This window comes from Sinohyriopsis cumingii, unplaced genomic scaffold (genome assembly GCF_028554795.1).
Source record: "Sinohyriopsis cumingii isolate HCF-2022 unplaced genomic scaffold, ASM2855479v2 utg000553l, whole genome shotgun sequence".
Classification (NCBI taxonomy): Eukaryota; Metazoa; Mollusca; class Bivalvia; order Unionida; family Unionidae; genus Sinohyriopsis; species Sinohyriopsis cumingii.
This window is the reverse complement of record NW_028315909.1, coordinates 483,551-499,160: the sequence shown is the minus strand read 5'-3', so window position 1 is coordinate 499,160 and position 15,610 is coordinate 483,551. Positions and strand designations below refer to the sequence as shown.

Sequence of the window (15,610 nt, the reverse complement as noted above, 5' to 3'; positions counted from 1 at the left end):
ACATGATAAAATAATTGCATTAATAATACTTTTCACAGAGAAATATGTTTTAAATATAAACCTGTTTGTTCTGCATAATGCATCAACTACTATAGCGAAAGACATATAAGTGAAGTACTGTTGTAAACATCAACATCCATACAAACATGATATCAAATATGTGTCATGTTTTAGGACCAATGAATTTAAAGATAGACCGGTTGATGTTTCTGTGATTTAAATAAAGTACTAAATGTTTGTAAAAAAAATTGGTCATTGTGTAGCATTCTATTTTTAAACAAAGGTTTCGTTGCTATTTGAAGTAACTGCAGGTAAAAATATAGCAAAACGTATTAGCCATACCATCTCCATTGTATACCGTATACAATGTTTCCTCTCTAAGGGTATATGTTAATCCTTCTTATTTACATCAGGCCGATCACTCATGAAACACGATACACTCAAATTATGTCATTTAAGGCAAGTGTGGGTCGTGTTTTAATTTGGGTACGTTTTGATTTGAGTAAGTTTTGACTTGGGTATGTTTCGGTCTGGGTACGTTTTAACTTGGGTACGTTCCGGTTTGGGTACGTTTGGACTTGGGTACGTTTCGGTTTTGGTACGTTTTGAGTGTAAACCTCTGAACTTGCTGGAGAAATCGTAGGATTGTGCAAAGAGAATTCAGTCTGGTGGGTGGAGGGAGAGAGGGCAGATTATTTTATGCCCTGAGAAACAATAGATGCTTTCAGTAATTGCAGTACTCACCGTTTAATATATTAATACTTGATATAAAAGGTAGTTTTGTTGCTAAATTCTTGACCATGACAGATGGATAAAAGAGCTAGTTCAGCAGTACTTTTATATTTAGTTTTCGTTAATGCGAAGAAGGATACATATATTGTATTGTAGGCTAGCAGTCAGATGGTCATCATTTGCTACGTATGAAACGACATTTACATTGCAGACAATTTTAATAATAAGAAAATCAATATCAGAATCTGTTTTTCAATCATGTATATATATATATATATATGTATATATATATATATATATATATATATATATATATATATATATATATATATATATATATATATATATATATATATATATATATATATATATATATATATACATATATATATATATATATATATATATATATATCATGCTTAGTGCTAAAAAATGGCGTTAAACCCCACAACAAAAACAACAACATGCTTAGTCTTCCTAAATCAAGACAATAATCTAGTCATTAAATTGCAATTCTACATTTATATTTGACAGCAGTAAATATTAATTCATTTCTTTGAGTTGAAAGTTATTCAGTGTTAAAATGGAAGATTAGATAATGGACGAAAACTAGTTCAAGAAAACCAATTTAATATATAATGTGTTTACCCTTTGTTTTGCACAATATTTTTGCAACTGCAGATAATTGCGTTGCAAAGAAGATTTAAAAGTCTATACCTGGTTACGTTATAAGTTTGCAATCCAAATGTACAATTTCCTTGTTATAATCTATTTTAGAAATAAATGTACTATGTTTATTTATGTTTAGAAGCATAAAGTGTGGATATTATATGTTGGAAGCAGTTTAGGGAAAATGTTATGTTGTTGTGCAAAAGTATTTTAATTAAAACTTTTACAAAAATGTCAAAGTTAGTCATTGTAATATATATCCGTTATGTAATGCTAATAATACAATTTCTAGAGAAATATTTCATGTGTATACAAAATAATGTTCTATTTCAAAATTAAATATATTTCATAATCACCAGGCCAATAAATTTGATATAATTAAATGATGCATTCGATGCAGCCGTTTACAAGTTCGAATTATACACTTGCATTACTAAAAAAAACCTCATACGCTGTGAAAGTTTGACTCGTGAAACATCGGTCAGAGATGGTTTAACCATCCAGATTGTGCAATAATTTGAAATTGTTATGATGCCAGTATGGATTGTATGGAAATTTTAATTAACCTATTAAGTACATGTCCCGCATTAGTGATCAATTAACCAAGTGTCAACAAATGTCACTGATTCGGGAGTACAATCTGTCATTTGCAAATTCGTCATTAACTGAATAGATTCCATCATCTTTTTTTATATCGCAGTACCCATGCAAGGCAACACAGAAAACTGTATATTCATATACATATCCATCCATCTGTCTGTCTCTATATCCATCAATATCTAACTCTTTAGGGCACTCTATTAAGCAGATTATTTTACATTTTGTATCCATTTACTGCAGTGTAACATGATATAAGGTCGTACCTACTTTTTGTATTGAGAGAGAGAGAGAGAGAGAGAGAGAGAGAGAGAGAGAGAGAGAGAGAGAGTTAAATTGTTTCCACAATTCTAAAGACTACGATTTTGACAGTCTACCGTTCTCACCATATACTTGCCCACCCGAATATACCATTATCCTGGGTCTTCAAAACTGCTGTGATCCCTACCATTAACCACATGTCAACCTTTTCGGGGAAAGACATGTCATGCAACTCCATAGACGTACCGTCAAAAACAGGATCAGTCAAATTCAGACTTTATTATCACCAGATACAAATTGCATATGTCGTTGACTGCAAATTTGAAAGTGCAAATCATATTACATATTTTGTGCAATAGTTACTCACAAAAACGTTGTAATGATGTCCCACATCAAACGAGTACAGTATATCCATCAGAGACTCAGCAAACATGGATATTGCAGTTAGCCAAGCACATTCAGTCAAGAGTCTGAATGTATGTCACGTCTGGTGGTTGAAATGAGTATAAATTGCTGTAGACTGACCAGTTTAAAACCACTTCCATGTATTATGTTTTCTTGAGTATTTTTCAAATCAATCCATATGCAATGCATACCATTTTTCAATTTACATCGTATACTTCTGCTTGCTTTTTTGCTAACGGAATAAATTCGTAGGTGCATCTGTTAACTTTTATATCAACTCGTCGATCACCTGTTTGATTAAAACCATTATTTTGGACAATCTACTGTTTCATTACATGACTAATGTCATATACGCTACATCTAGGTAATTACAGTTGAGATGGCTGTAATGTCCTTTCGTACTTCAAATAGTTGAAAGACAAGCCATCAGCATAAAATCCTTTTTATTATTTTTAAATTATATATTCTGGCATATCCTAGAACTTTTGGGCGCCTGCAGCCATATGACCAACCAATTGTATCAAAACTGCTTTCATACCTTCGTAGCCTATCTGGTATTAACATCAGGCATTTGGTTAATTCGATTTAACAATTTACGACAGGTACTCGGCAATCCATGTCACTGGTGAGGCATTATAAATTGCACAGAGGGTGTTGCGACCACCTTGACAAACTCCGGATGTCGCCATTAGCATTCCTGTTTCCGTGAAAAGTATTAAAGAAGAGAGAAGAATGCACATTTTCCATGACCCTAGGAAAATATTGAGACTTTGCTGTTACACGTTTTCTATGACGATAATGGATTTTGTAATTTTCCAGTTACATAAACGCGTTCAAAAATGAGAAAGAACTGGAACAACCCAATTGTATTGTAGAACAGGATGTTTGTACATATGAGACTGTGGTTATGTACACTGTTTCAATGAGATGTAAAAGTCTACAAACAGGAACACATAGATATATCTTACCAAATATATGCCACAAATCACCGCGCTGTCACAGTTTTCACTTCGTGGGTTGAGAAAGAGTCCAAGTGCTGTTGTTTTTAACAAGCAACATAAAATGCATAAAATTCACAGACAAATGGAGCTTAGTGATCATGGGAATTATTTCATGGACAGTGTAGAAGAGCACATTCAGAATCTACCCTTGAGAGGTAAAGGAAAAAATTACAAATATTTGTAAACTTATTTTATCCGGATTAAAGTTCAACGCAAATGGCAACTTCATCCTAAATATCATAGACGTTTTTAATCATTATTATCTGAACATCATCATAAAATAGTCAGACACTGAAAAACGGCGAACACGACAAGAGACTCTTGACGCAACTACTCATGTATTCAGTGTTGAGCTAAATTACATCGGAAAATGGCAATGAAATAACTCGAAGCTTGTTGAACAGGGTAATTTTAGAAGAAACAATTACGGAACACGATACCCCTTTAAAATTCGGAAGACATGTAGTGTATGTGTTTGTATCAGTGAATGCGTGTCTTGAATTTTGTTCCGCTCTTTTCACTATTCATCTACATTGCTTGAAGGAACACGATCGCAATGACAATTAAAACTTGTCAGTTCACAAGAAAATAATCTGGTTGAAACTCTTGCGAGTGGTTAAAATGCAACACTACTCCAGTGTAAGAGAAAGACTTGCGGCACAATGTCAGCACATCATATGTCCATGAAATGTATATATCTTAGTCATCTACACCGACACGGTCTACATTAGGTTGATCAACTTGATCAAGAAGCTCTTGGATTTTAGGTTTGGGACTGAGATTCCACCCACCATGCGACGATCTTTCAAAATGTGTATGTATGTGCGTGATTGTGTATACAGTGGAGCCTCGTTAATCCGGACTCCGTTTATCCAGAAACCTCGCTATCCGCACATAATTCAACGGGAAAGCAATTCCTAAACGTTAATTTGCTCCGTTAATCAAGAAATCCACGTTCCGGATCCGGAAATCAAAATCGGGGACCAAAGTGTAAAATTACATTAAAACTTGTCTCGATAATCCGGAAATAATCTGTCCAAAAATATGAAAATTCGAAAAATCGTATGTGAAAATACATTCAGAAGAATAATACATAAAACACAGTAGTGAAGCCCTTGAGAATCTATGGCCACTATCAATAACTAAGTAGCGTGACCATATTGTAACCAGCGATTGTATAAACAATGTCTGTTTTAGCTAGTCGCCGACGGGGGTGTATATAATTAAATAGACACACTGGGATCAAATCATCCAAGCTTTTTGACATAACATATGGCAAATAAGTGTGATGTGTTCGATGTGTTAATTGTCTAAACTTCTATTTACTGTATATGTACGTACAAGCACATGTTATAATAATGTGAAATGAACACAAATTAATAGATGTATTCGTTAATTTATTTCAACCATTATTGAATATACAGTACATTACATTTAAAGCTAGCATATACATGTACATATAATGTGTGATGATATCGTAAAATAAAAAATGTGCATGATTCAATTATCCGGAAAACTCGTTAGTACGGACATATTCGCTGGGAACGAATGTGTCCGGATTAACGAGGTTCCACTGTATATGAATTTTCGCCGTGCACTATCCATTATCGCATGAACGTCTCCTAAAGATCGTACTAATGCAAGATAAAGAACAAAATAAAACAAAATTATTTTGTTTCGCGGTTAGTGCTTTGTGACATTGGCTTCGTGTGCTATATTTTATCCAAATTACAAGTTGTCTATATCCTTTACAAGTCTTGTGCTGGTTAAACGCTCAGAATTTGAAAGTCTACAGTGATGGCGGCATCGTTCGTTCTAAAAGTGACTGACGAAATCGAAAAAGTTGGTAGGCCTTCTATCATCGCCATACCATTAACATGATCATGTCGACCATTATTAGTTCAAGCAATACCAAAGTTGCCAAACCTGTCATCGAATATCATCAACTTATTTTCGATTGTCCTTCACAAACGCATGGTGTGTTATTTCAAACAGTGGCAGTCGGCTAACTCGTTACTCAAATAATGTCACACGATGAAACCGAGATTGCGTCTTATTCCAGTCAATTTAACCTTTCTGTCGAAGCTATGCTAGCTGAAGGTGAACAATGAAATCTTTCTTTTCACGAAAAGAACATTTTCTCAACACCAGTTGTTTTAAATCACACACCATTTGTTTCATCAAAGCAAAACATTTCGGACGATGAATGTCAATAGCTATTATGCAGTCTTTTTTATTTTTTTTTAGAGATAAATCGCAAGTAACAGTGACGTTTCAAGGGTTTAGAACACCATGGCTGGGTTTTGATAAATGACGAGGCCACACGTTTGCAAAACGTATATCTACTAATCGATTGATAAACCAACACCGCTGATTTCACAAACATTTCGTTCTGAATTGTTTTCACGATCGCAGTCACGATGGTGGCTAAGTGATATACACCTTTTCCAAATCTTCCTTGTCTGTCCAAAAATATCAAACCACATTCACCCTCGTACTACATCACGTACTAAAGTCATAGTGGCTACTTATATTGTCTTTGAAAATGACACTCTTTAAATCTAACCCCCAAACAATTAGCTGGGAACTAAACGCCATCTAATACGAAAAGGTGCACAACGTGAATTAGAAAGAAGTGTTGCGATGGCTTACTGTTTAATCACTACATTGAATAATTTACATTCCGAAAGAAACAAAGTATTCTCTTAGAAAAGCACAAGCCGGCCTTGACACAACTTGCAAATCTCAGAACTGACACTTGGACCGAAAACAAACTATCTTGAAACCGGGTGGCATGCTTTCCTTTGTTCTGTATATACGATGTACTCCCAGTGAAGCAGGCAAGACAGAGAAAAAAGCAAAGACAAAGACTCGAGTTTGGATGCTGCTCCAACGAAGACAGGACTCCAATCCAAGATCTACCTAATTGCAGATGTCTTTGACATAGTCAGAAATCCGGCCCCCCAACTCATTGATCACAACGCTTGTCAGTTGCATGACTGCAAGGTTAGCTAAATTCCCAATTTAGGCTATGTCATCAACAAGGTAATGCTGAATTCTTTCTCTCTCTCGTTGTTTAGCATGCTCTTGAACAATTAGACTTGATCTCGTCGTTGTGATAATATATGTATCAAAATAACACCATTTCTATATATGAGGCAAACGGTCCACAGCAATCATTTACCATGACCTTTTAAATGTATTATCTTCAGTGAATAAGCGACCAACGTGCATACAACGTACCCGATCTGAACAGGTATGATATATAAGAAGTCAAAGGGATTGGCGTCCAAACTATTGACCTAGCATCGGCCTTGATTGGACACTGGTTTCAAAATTATTATATCAGGTGGTTGGTCCATTAAAAAAAGAAATCAATTACTGTTCAATAACGGTCACGTTTAAATCGATTTTCTTAATTCCTGTAATGAGACAAATATTCCATTTCCAGCAATGCGCATTTTACGTTTTAAATATGATACTGAGACATCACGGCATGAACACATTTAGTATTAAGAGCTAAAGCGATGCCAGTTAAGTTTTACTCAGCTTAAAGTTTTTTCCCCGTTAATTGATGACGGTTTGTAACCTACCTAGCCTAATGTAATATGTACGTTTCTATGACAGTCCAGAGTGTACATGTTTCATTTCCTGCCATTGTAAGTCGCCTCTCTGTACACCCTCTACTGACTTGAAAGGACAATTGTATGTGACATCTCCATATTTCTTGCCAGCGCACAATCAACGTACGTGTGTTAGAAAAATAAAAACGTGTCAGTTTCTATAGTTCATGTGTAGAACACTCCCAAATCTGTGGTTTAGATTTTCCTCGACATTCATTGACTTGTAACGGCGTCAAGTGATACAAAAAATAAACGAATAATCAGAATTTATAGCTTTCGTTCCGAAGGAGAGAACACATCAAGTATGGACAGTTTACTTCTAATTAGCTATAATATTTGCAGAAAGTAATCTTAAATTGACATTTTAGATTATGAATAAAAATATCATAAATCATTGTTCAACTTCCTACATGTATACTTTTTCACGTTTGTCTTCTGACAAAAAAGATGTAATGATGGGGACGAGAAAGACCGTTACATTGTATGATTACAGAGGTCACATTGATCGTGTTCCACTTAAAATGAGATACGTAATGTTTTTTTAAAGAGCTAAATATGGTTGTGTAGAGGCATTAATATAACCTTTAATGATAGAAATACAAAAACATTAATTCTCAAATGACTGCCAAATGTTCTATCTATCAAATATATTCCAATCATTGTAAACTGATTCTGTGATTGATGTGTCGCATATACTCAGATAACTACAAACTGATTCTGTGGCACACATACTGGAAGGTGATTTTTGTGTCACATATTGCTCATAAAAGAGGGAATACACATACCATTAAGTTACAACGTCAAAGACACATGTAATGAATTGCATCAATACGTTTTGTTACACATTTATGCATATAAAGAGAAGATTACTGATATACTTATCTTATACCAGCGTTGTAGTAAGTCATAGGGCCAACAACGTATAATCACATGTCTTTAATTGTGACACCAAAGAGCTGGAATGGCTTCCATGAGAATTTTCAACTTTGACTATGTGCTGAATTCATTGTTTTAGTCCGTTACAAAGTGATATGCAACGATAATTCCCTGAATTTACATACTGCATTATTTCATATAAACGTGACTACATTTATTTACTTTCGGAACATTGTGGCTGCAAAACAAAAATATACATTATAGATCAAACTCTTATATCGTATAAGCAAATGCTCTGGCGGTGACATATACAGGTCTAAATCCTTACTGAAAACAGTCACATAAAGTAAACGTCATATGCGAACATTTGTGTGAAATCTATATAAAATCATCTACAAATGCAGTACCCTTCTTAGTGTTAAGCGTTTCGAAGACATATACATCTTGTTAGACTGACGAGACATGGTGATTGTATTTTGGCAAGCAATGATAAAAGTACGGAGAAGATATGACACACTTAGAGCTTATGCAAGGTTGGTTTCAGAACAAATCCTTCGGCACAAAATGAACACAAATGAAGACAAAATAAATTTCAAAGAATATAATCCGGACTGATTGTCCTTAACACTAAACACTGTGACACAACCTTTCCGTTTCTTAGCCACAGTTTACAGATACACGTTGGTATATAAAGAAATATCCACTCAAAAGAGAAACTCTTCATATCACATTATGTATATCTAGAACTGACTTCAGTGTATTTCAAATATGTTGCTTTAAGTAACTGACTCATTTACACTGGACAAGTAAACTATTTTCTGCACAAGTATATGAGTCTCAGAAGTTCTTGAAGTGGTGTTGATATGATGGGAAACCATCGTACTGCTTGACCTTAGAACATGCTTTCTCCACTGCTAGGGTCATTGGTGGTGGACCACAGTTGAAAACACCAATCTGTTTCACCTGTGACAAGGAACAACATGTAAGGTTAATATGAATGATCGCACACGCGAAAAGGAAACATCCAACAGGTTAAAAGCCATCTTTTGATATTCAACATAAAAGAAGAAATATAAAGAAACAATGCTGTATTACAAGCTCTGAGTTGGTCGAACTGATTTGTCCAGTTATACTGATAGTTGGACTTTTAATGGTTAAAGAGGTTGATGGATTAGTTGATTGTTAGTTGTGCTTTTAACACATTATTTGCTATATCATGTCATTGAAATGGGAGCTAAGTGACTTTCCAAGAGACATCGAGGTGGTTTTTGTTGACTGTCCTGAACAGGTATCGCAAACACAAACGAACACAAACTATCGAACGATATCAAGTACCTTCGTAAATAAAATACAATGCATACCTCATACAATTTTAGTAAGCGAATCTGAAATAAAAATGAACAGTTAACAGTAAAATAATGCCCAAAAAATTGATTCTAAAATGCTGATGCAGCAAAGCATAACTAATTATATATTTACATAAAACTGAATCGCATGCAGTATTTTATGAAGTCTTTTTTCCTTACATTCGGATGTTCATAATGAATGGACTGAAGGCAATCCGCAAAGTCAGGACGACCAAAATGAGTAACTGCCTTAAGACCGGTAAACAGGCTCCTACCGGATATCTTCTGGAGGTGGCGCTCACAAGCGTACTGGAAAACATAGTGTCATGATGATATGGTGTCATTGTAGAAGATATAATGGCAGCAAATTGATTTAATTTAATTGTAAGTTAAAATAAGAACTGGCGACTAAATAAAAATTTTTGTTTGTTTTGTTTTGTGGTTTTAAGTTCAAAACCCGTTATTAAGGAATCTCTGTTTGTAAGGTTGTAGCATTCATTGGTAGGAATACGCTTTACATATGCTTGACTGGCTCTTTGAATCTTAAACAACAGATAATCAAACACATGGATGCTTTTAAAACGTGTAGAAATAGAATGTGATTGAGTCTGCATAATGTTTGAGGAAACTGAGATCTATATGTATTATCTTTATAGCAGGAACTTTGCCTTTGCGAGCTGAAATATACGGAAAACATAATCAGATGGATGTTATGCAGCAAAACCTACATGCTATGTCCAAAGTTATTGCAGATTATACAATTCAGTCGGATGTGTGTTTGAAGGCGATATACAATTTAAATGTGTTCAATATGAAGAAGTAGTATTACCAACATGGTGGTGCTGACCAGGTTCTTGTGGTCCGTGGTTTCCACCTCCCTGAAGATATCCGTCAGCCACTCGAACTGTTTCTGTGTTCTTGTAACCCACAGGAAGTATACCTTTAAGTGAAAGCAATTGGCAGTTCTAGGTGGATAATTTTAGAGTTAGCCATTATATATTTATTCCGTTTTACTGTGGAACATATGGAGGTAACATCAAGATACTGAAATACTGATATTTTATTGTCGACATGAACCTCAGCGCAACGGGATTTATGCGGTATATGTGTAGCTTATGAAACTTTAAATACTGAGCTTTTGGCAGAATATCGAGTCAGACATATGTTTAACATTGGAGATGTAAGAGGTACAGAATGTAAATTGTGCTCAACAGTATACCTTTTCACAAGGAAACTTGGCTCCTATCTTTGATTTATGGGCAATGTCCTTGAGAATAGAGGCAAACGGAGTAACGCCAATACCTCCTCCGATCAGCACAGACATTGTGAACCTGTGCCAATCTTGATGTCCTTCCCCAAACGGACTGTCCAGGTACAACTGTGTGAAAAGAAACATCTGAAGACAGTATATTGATTTGTTGTCAAACGTTAATATAGAACGTACATAGGGTCAAGCTCTATCAAATTCAATAATATTTTATCTTACATTCCCTTACATTCTCTTACAATCCTACGGGCATTATAATTTGTTTTGTATTTGATTTTGTGTTTTGTTTTTAAAAATAAATGCTGGGCACGGGGCCACAAATCGCACAATTTATGTTAACACACTATAAATATGAATGATGTTTTCTTGAAAGTCTTTTAGCAGATAGATTGCTATATATTTCATTCACCTTTTATAGGTTGTATAATTTTTGGATCAAATTAAGTTAAAATCACTCTCAATAATCAATGATCGACAGCGTATAACTAAATTAAACGGGTATTCTTTGCCACACTGCGGATATTGTGTATCTGAATGTGCCTCATAAATGTAACCAATAATCTTCATACATGTATTTTGCAAAGTTTCCAACGATTAGCAGTTAGTATTTTGTATCACTTTCACCATGGATTTACCACACAATGCTAATAATGTTCTACTAGAGTACCAAGGTTATATATGTAAAAAAAAAAAAAAGTACCATAGGTACTGGTTTGTCTCCCCTGTCATTAATGTCATATACCTTGCGGAGATTTATGGTTCAGGGCCCAACTGCCCTGACGTGTAGCTTTAACTTCTCCTCGTGTGGAGCGGAGGTTAGCGTGAATGGGTGGTATTCATTTTCCCCGAGTTCATGAAACGCTATTCTAACCCACTGACCCGACTTGTACTCAAAGTTCAAAGGTCGCTTGGAGATCAAGGCCGTGACATCTGCAACGATCCTTTATGTCTTACACCATTGAAAAGACCTTTGAAAAACTTTAACAATATTGAAAAATGAAGTTATTTGGTGCGAATCTTCTGAACCCAAATGTACTGCTGACGATATGACGGTTGCGGATTAGGACATAAACTAATCCAAGTTATTGATTTGATTATGGTACTGTATGCTAAAACACAAGACAAATTATAATCCTTTTTACTTTGTCAACCAAATACTCTTCAATACTTCTCTCTCTCTCTCTCTCTCTCTCTCTCTCTCTCTCTCTCCCTGTATATATATATATATATATATATATATATATATATATATATATATATATATATATATATATATATATATATATATATATATATATATATATATAATTGATAAGTAGATACGCTTTTGTTTTGGAAGACGTATTCATATCTCATTATACATTTGGAGATGTATGCATGTATGTATGTATGTATGTATGTATGTATGTATCTATGTATGTATATGTATGCAAGTAATAAAGTATTACTATTTATATATCGCTGTCGCCGAGTTAATTTGTGGATATCGAAAAAAAATAGATATGCATTCCAAATGAATATCGTCTATTGTTATGAATTATATCGATGTTTTTCAAGACTCCTGGAACGACTTGTATTATCGATCGTGATAATTCCAGCACACAACAGATACAGAGATTCATCACCCAGAAAGGACATATTAATATAATTTCATTCCATACCGACATAGGAATACAGGGAGTTATGATCTTATCGTATCCATTTGGAAAGTTATGGGGAAAAGTAAAGCTGATCCTGGTGGTTACTGACAAATATCTATATTGTAAGTAATGCACAATCTATTTGAAGAATTGTACAATAAAAATATACTATTTTTTAGACGTGAGTGAAACTCGACTCCACGACTACCAAGAGCAAGGTTTTAAGAAACAGATAAGCTTCCTCAGAGCTGCTATCAGCTTCAAAATGTTATCCACTGCAACTCCAACAATGGTAGCCATAAATATACTGCTTTCCTCGTTATTCAAAATGTGTTTGATATTTTTGGCACAATACAATTCCCTTAGAACTCTTCATATATTGAAGGTGAAATCTGGATAACAATGAAGACACGTGCCGTTATAGCTATAGTCTGAGATAAGACAATACATCATCTGTCTTTATTTCATATTCACAGAGGACATGCTGTTATGAATCTATGCCCTTAAACTAAGAACAAATTCGAGCGAATACCATCACGTTAGAATATCGTAAATGAAATCCTAAATAGTCCTAAATGTTCTATCACATGTCAAAAAAAAATTGAATAATTCAAATGAGTTCTGGTGGTATTCTGAATGAAGTTCACTATTGTACTTATGTGCCTATAGTCTTGATGAACCAAAATGATATAATCAAAAATGTCTTTAAATGAATTCACAGTAATTCCGAAACAATTAAGTCCGAATATCAGACTACTTTGTCATTCTAATGAATAAATAAATTAAATAAATAAGACATTTTCAATTTGAGAAAGCTATATGTAACTCCTTTGCGACTGATGATTATGATAGGAATATAATATTTTCAATAAAGATTCTCATATATGGAAAGCTGATACATAGCTTTAGAAACAGAAAGAGTGTCAATGACACATTTGCAGCCGAACTTGTAAACAAGGTTATGTACTGTATACAGCTAGACAATCAGGACCTAATGTCCTGAAGTCAAATCACATGACGTTTACGTGGATTAGAAGTACATCTCACGTCTTTTCAACCACACCTTGTATTTAAGAATGACCTCATTGCATGGACCAGTCGTACAAAATATTAATATTTATATATGTTAATTAGTAAAGGACCTTTGCAGTCCATAATCATGACACTGACGTACATAATATTGATATACACACCAGTAGCTCGTAGACACGTTAGGGGGAAACTAGGACTTAAAATTGGGACCATACACTATCCTGCACAGTCAGACAACTTTGCATGCTTTGCAAATCGTCCGATACCGTGTATAAGAAATTTGTAACATTTGCCGACTACATATGAAATTGACTATGAGAAATAAAGCGAAATTCTTGAACCGTTGTATTTGGAAAGAAGATAGGTTCAAGTGATAGGTTGTCCTTATCTTTTGGTGCTATAACTATTCAGGTCGATGCTTCGGCTACTCAGCTGAATGTATTACACGGCAGGTACCCGAATCGTCCGTAGAAAAGCACGCCAAACATTTGGCGTCCTCGCCAATATTTGAGCGTCCACTCCAAATTTAAACCGTGTAACATCCGCCAGTATATGCATGAAAACTTTGAAGCCAACACTGCTGTATGTTTGCTAATCAACTTCAAGAGTTACAACTCTATGAAGTTATGAAACTTCATCATTTAATCTCGAAGCAAAAGCAATTATTCCAATAATAAATTCACTGGGATACGTGCGAGTTTATGCTGGGGCTGATAAGAAGAACAACATCAACTGATCAAGGTAAATGTCTCTTTCCCGAAAAGCATTGCTGCCTCCCAAATCGACTTTCTCCACACAAATATTTCTCATTCATACTTTGATGGTTATGGGTGACTTAAATTCAGTACAAACTGGCTATACTCCAGCTACGTAGTGAACACTTCAAAATCATACCCTAGCTGTCCTCTCATACATTTTGTCAACCAGACAAACTTACGAAACATTATCAGTGGATACAATAACTCAAAAGCCATTCAAGAACACGAATAGTTCGCTTTATGAGAAATAATAAGTAGTGAAAACGAATTCTTTAGATTTCGACTATTTCATCGAGAATTTAATCCGTCTATTATTTATTCCACTGCAAAGAACAATTGCAACCTTAAACTAAGTTGATAGCGTATCCTAAAACCTTGTCATTGTGTCGCTATTTGTTAGAAATGCAGCCTCCAGTATAGTGACCTATTTCAACACGCGATATCTTGATTTTGTACGAGTCAGCTCCGGATGCTTTTGACTAGTATATATAAGATTAATTTGACACAGCCCAACACATGCAGCTCAGTCAAAGTATTGGTGAGTTCCAGCTGTTGTGTTATGTATATCTATATATTGTGTAGCCTTTTAACATGACAGTATATATACTGTAAGTTTTTTTCATTACTGTATATTGTAGCGATCTTCTATAAATATACTTCATAAAAAATTTTTTTTGTTCATGGTTGTAGATTCTATTTTGAACATACTGTGCTATAAATAGGTGTATTGAACATGTTGACATGTTTGGAGTAGTGTATCCCTGCGTATTAAGGTCAGGTGAGTTCGTAGAAGAATTAAGTTATTTAACATCGAATGGTGTGGTCTGTTGTGTTCTTTTACGACGGGGGTATTGCGAAATGCCACGTAGCGAGCAGAAACAATTGCGGATTAGTGTTATATGAATGTCTGTAATTATTAAAATATGGACAATTCTTTCATTCAGATTTCTTATGTTTTTGTTTAACATCAGTCTGCAGATGTGTTTTTAATTTTGGGCTTATATATAGTTTGAGACGGAACATTTTGTTCGGATTATTCATTGGAATTATACAGTGACCGTTAGACTAAAATATTATTCTGAAACTATTGTGGATGTATTCAAAGGACTTCTGGGCAATGCCATTGTGATACATCGGGACTGTTGGCAGACTAGTAGATTCTATGATCTGAAATTCGACATTTATGATTATTTTCTATTTAATTCATAATATGGTAAGTTCCTCCTAAACTTTCAGTTTTGAATTTAGATAATTAAATTATTTAAGTTTTAAAAACCGTTTTGGTTTTGCATCTTTCTGTTATTTAGTTAATGGCCGTAGAGTCGTAACAACTGAAATTCTTGTTTAACCGTGAAACTCCCAGGAATGAAACTAGGCTTTAATTAATTTTTCATTAGTTCATT

At 34.5% G+C, this 15,610-nt stretch overlaps 1 pseudogene; it reads right to left on the bottom strand.

Annotated features, from left to right (window-relative positions):
* Positions 1-9,001: 9,001 nt before the first annotated feature.
* Positions 9,002-15,610, bottom strand: part of LOC149773795 (dual oxidase 1-like) — a 96,128-nt pseudogene continuing 89,519 nt past the window's right edge.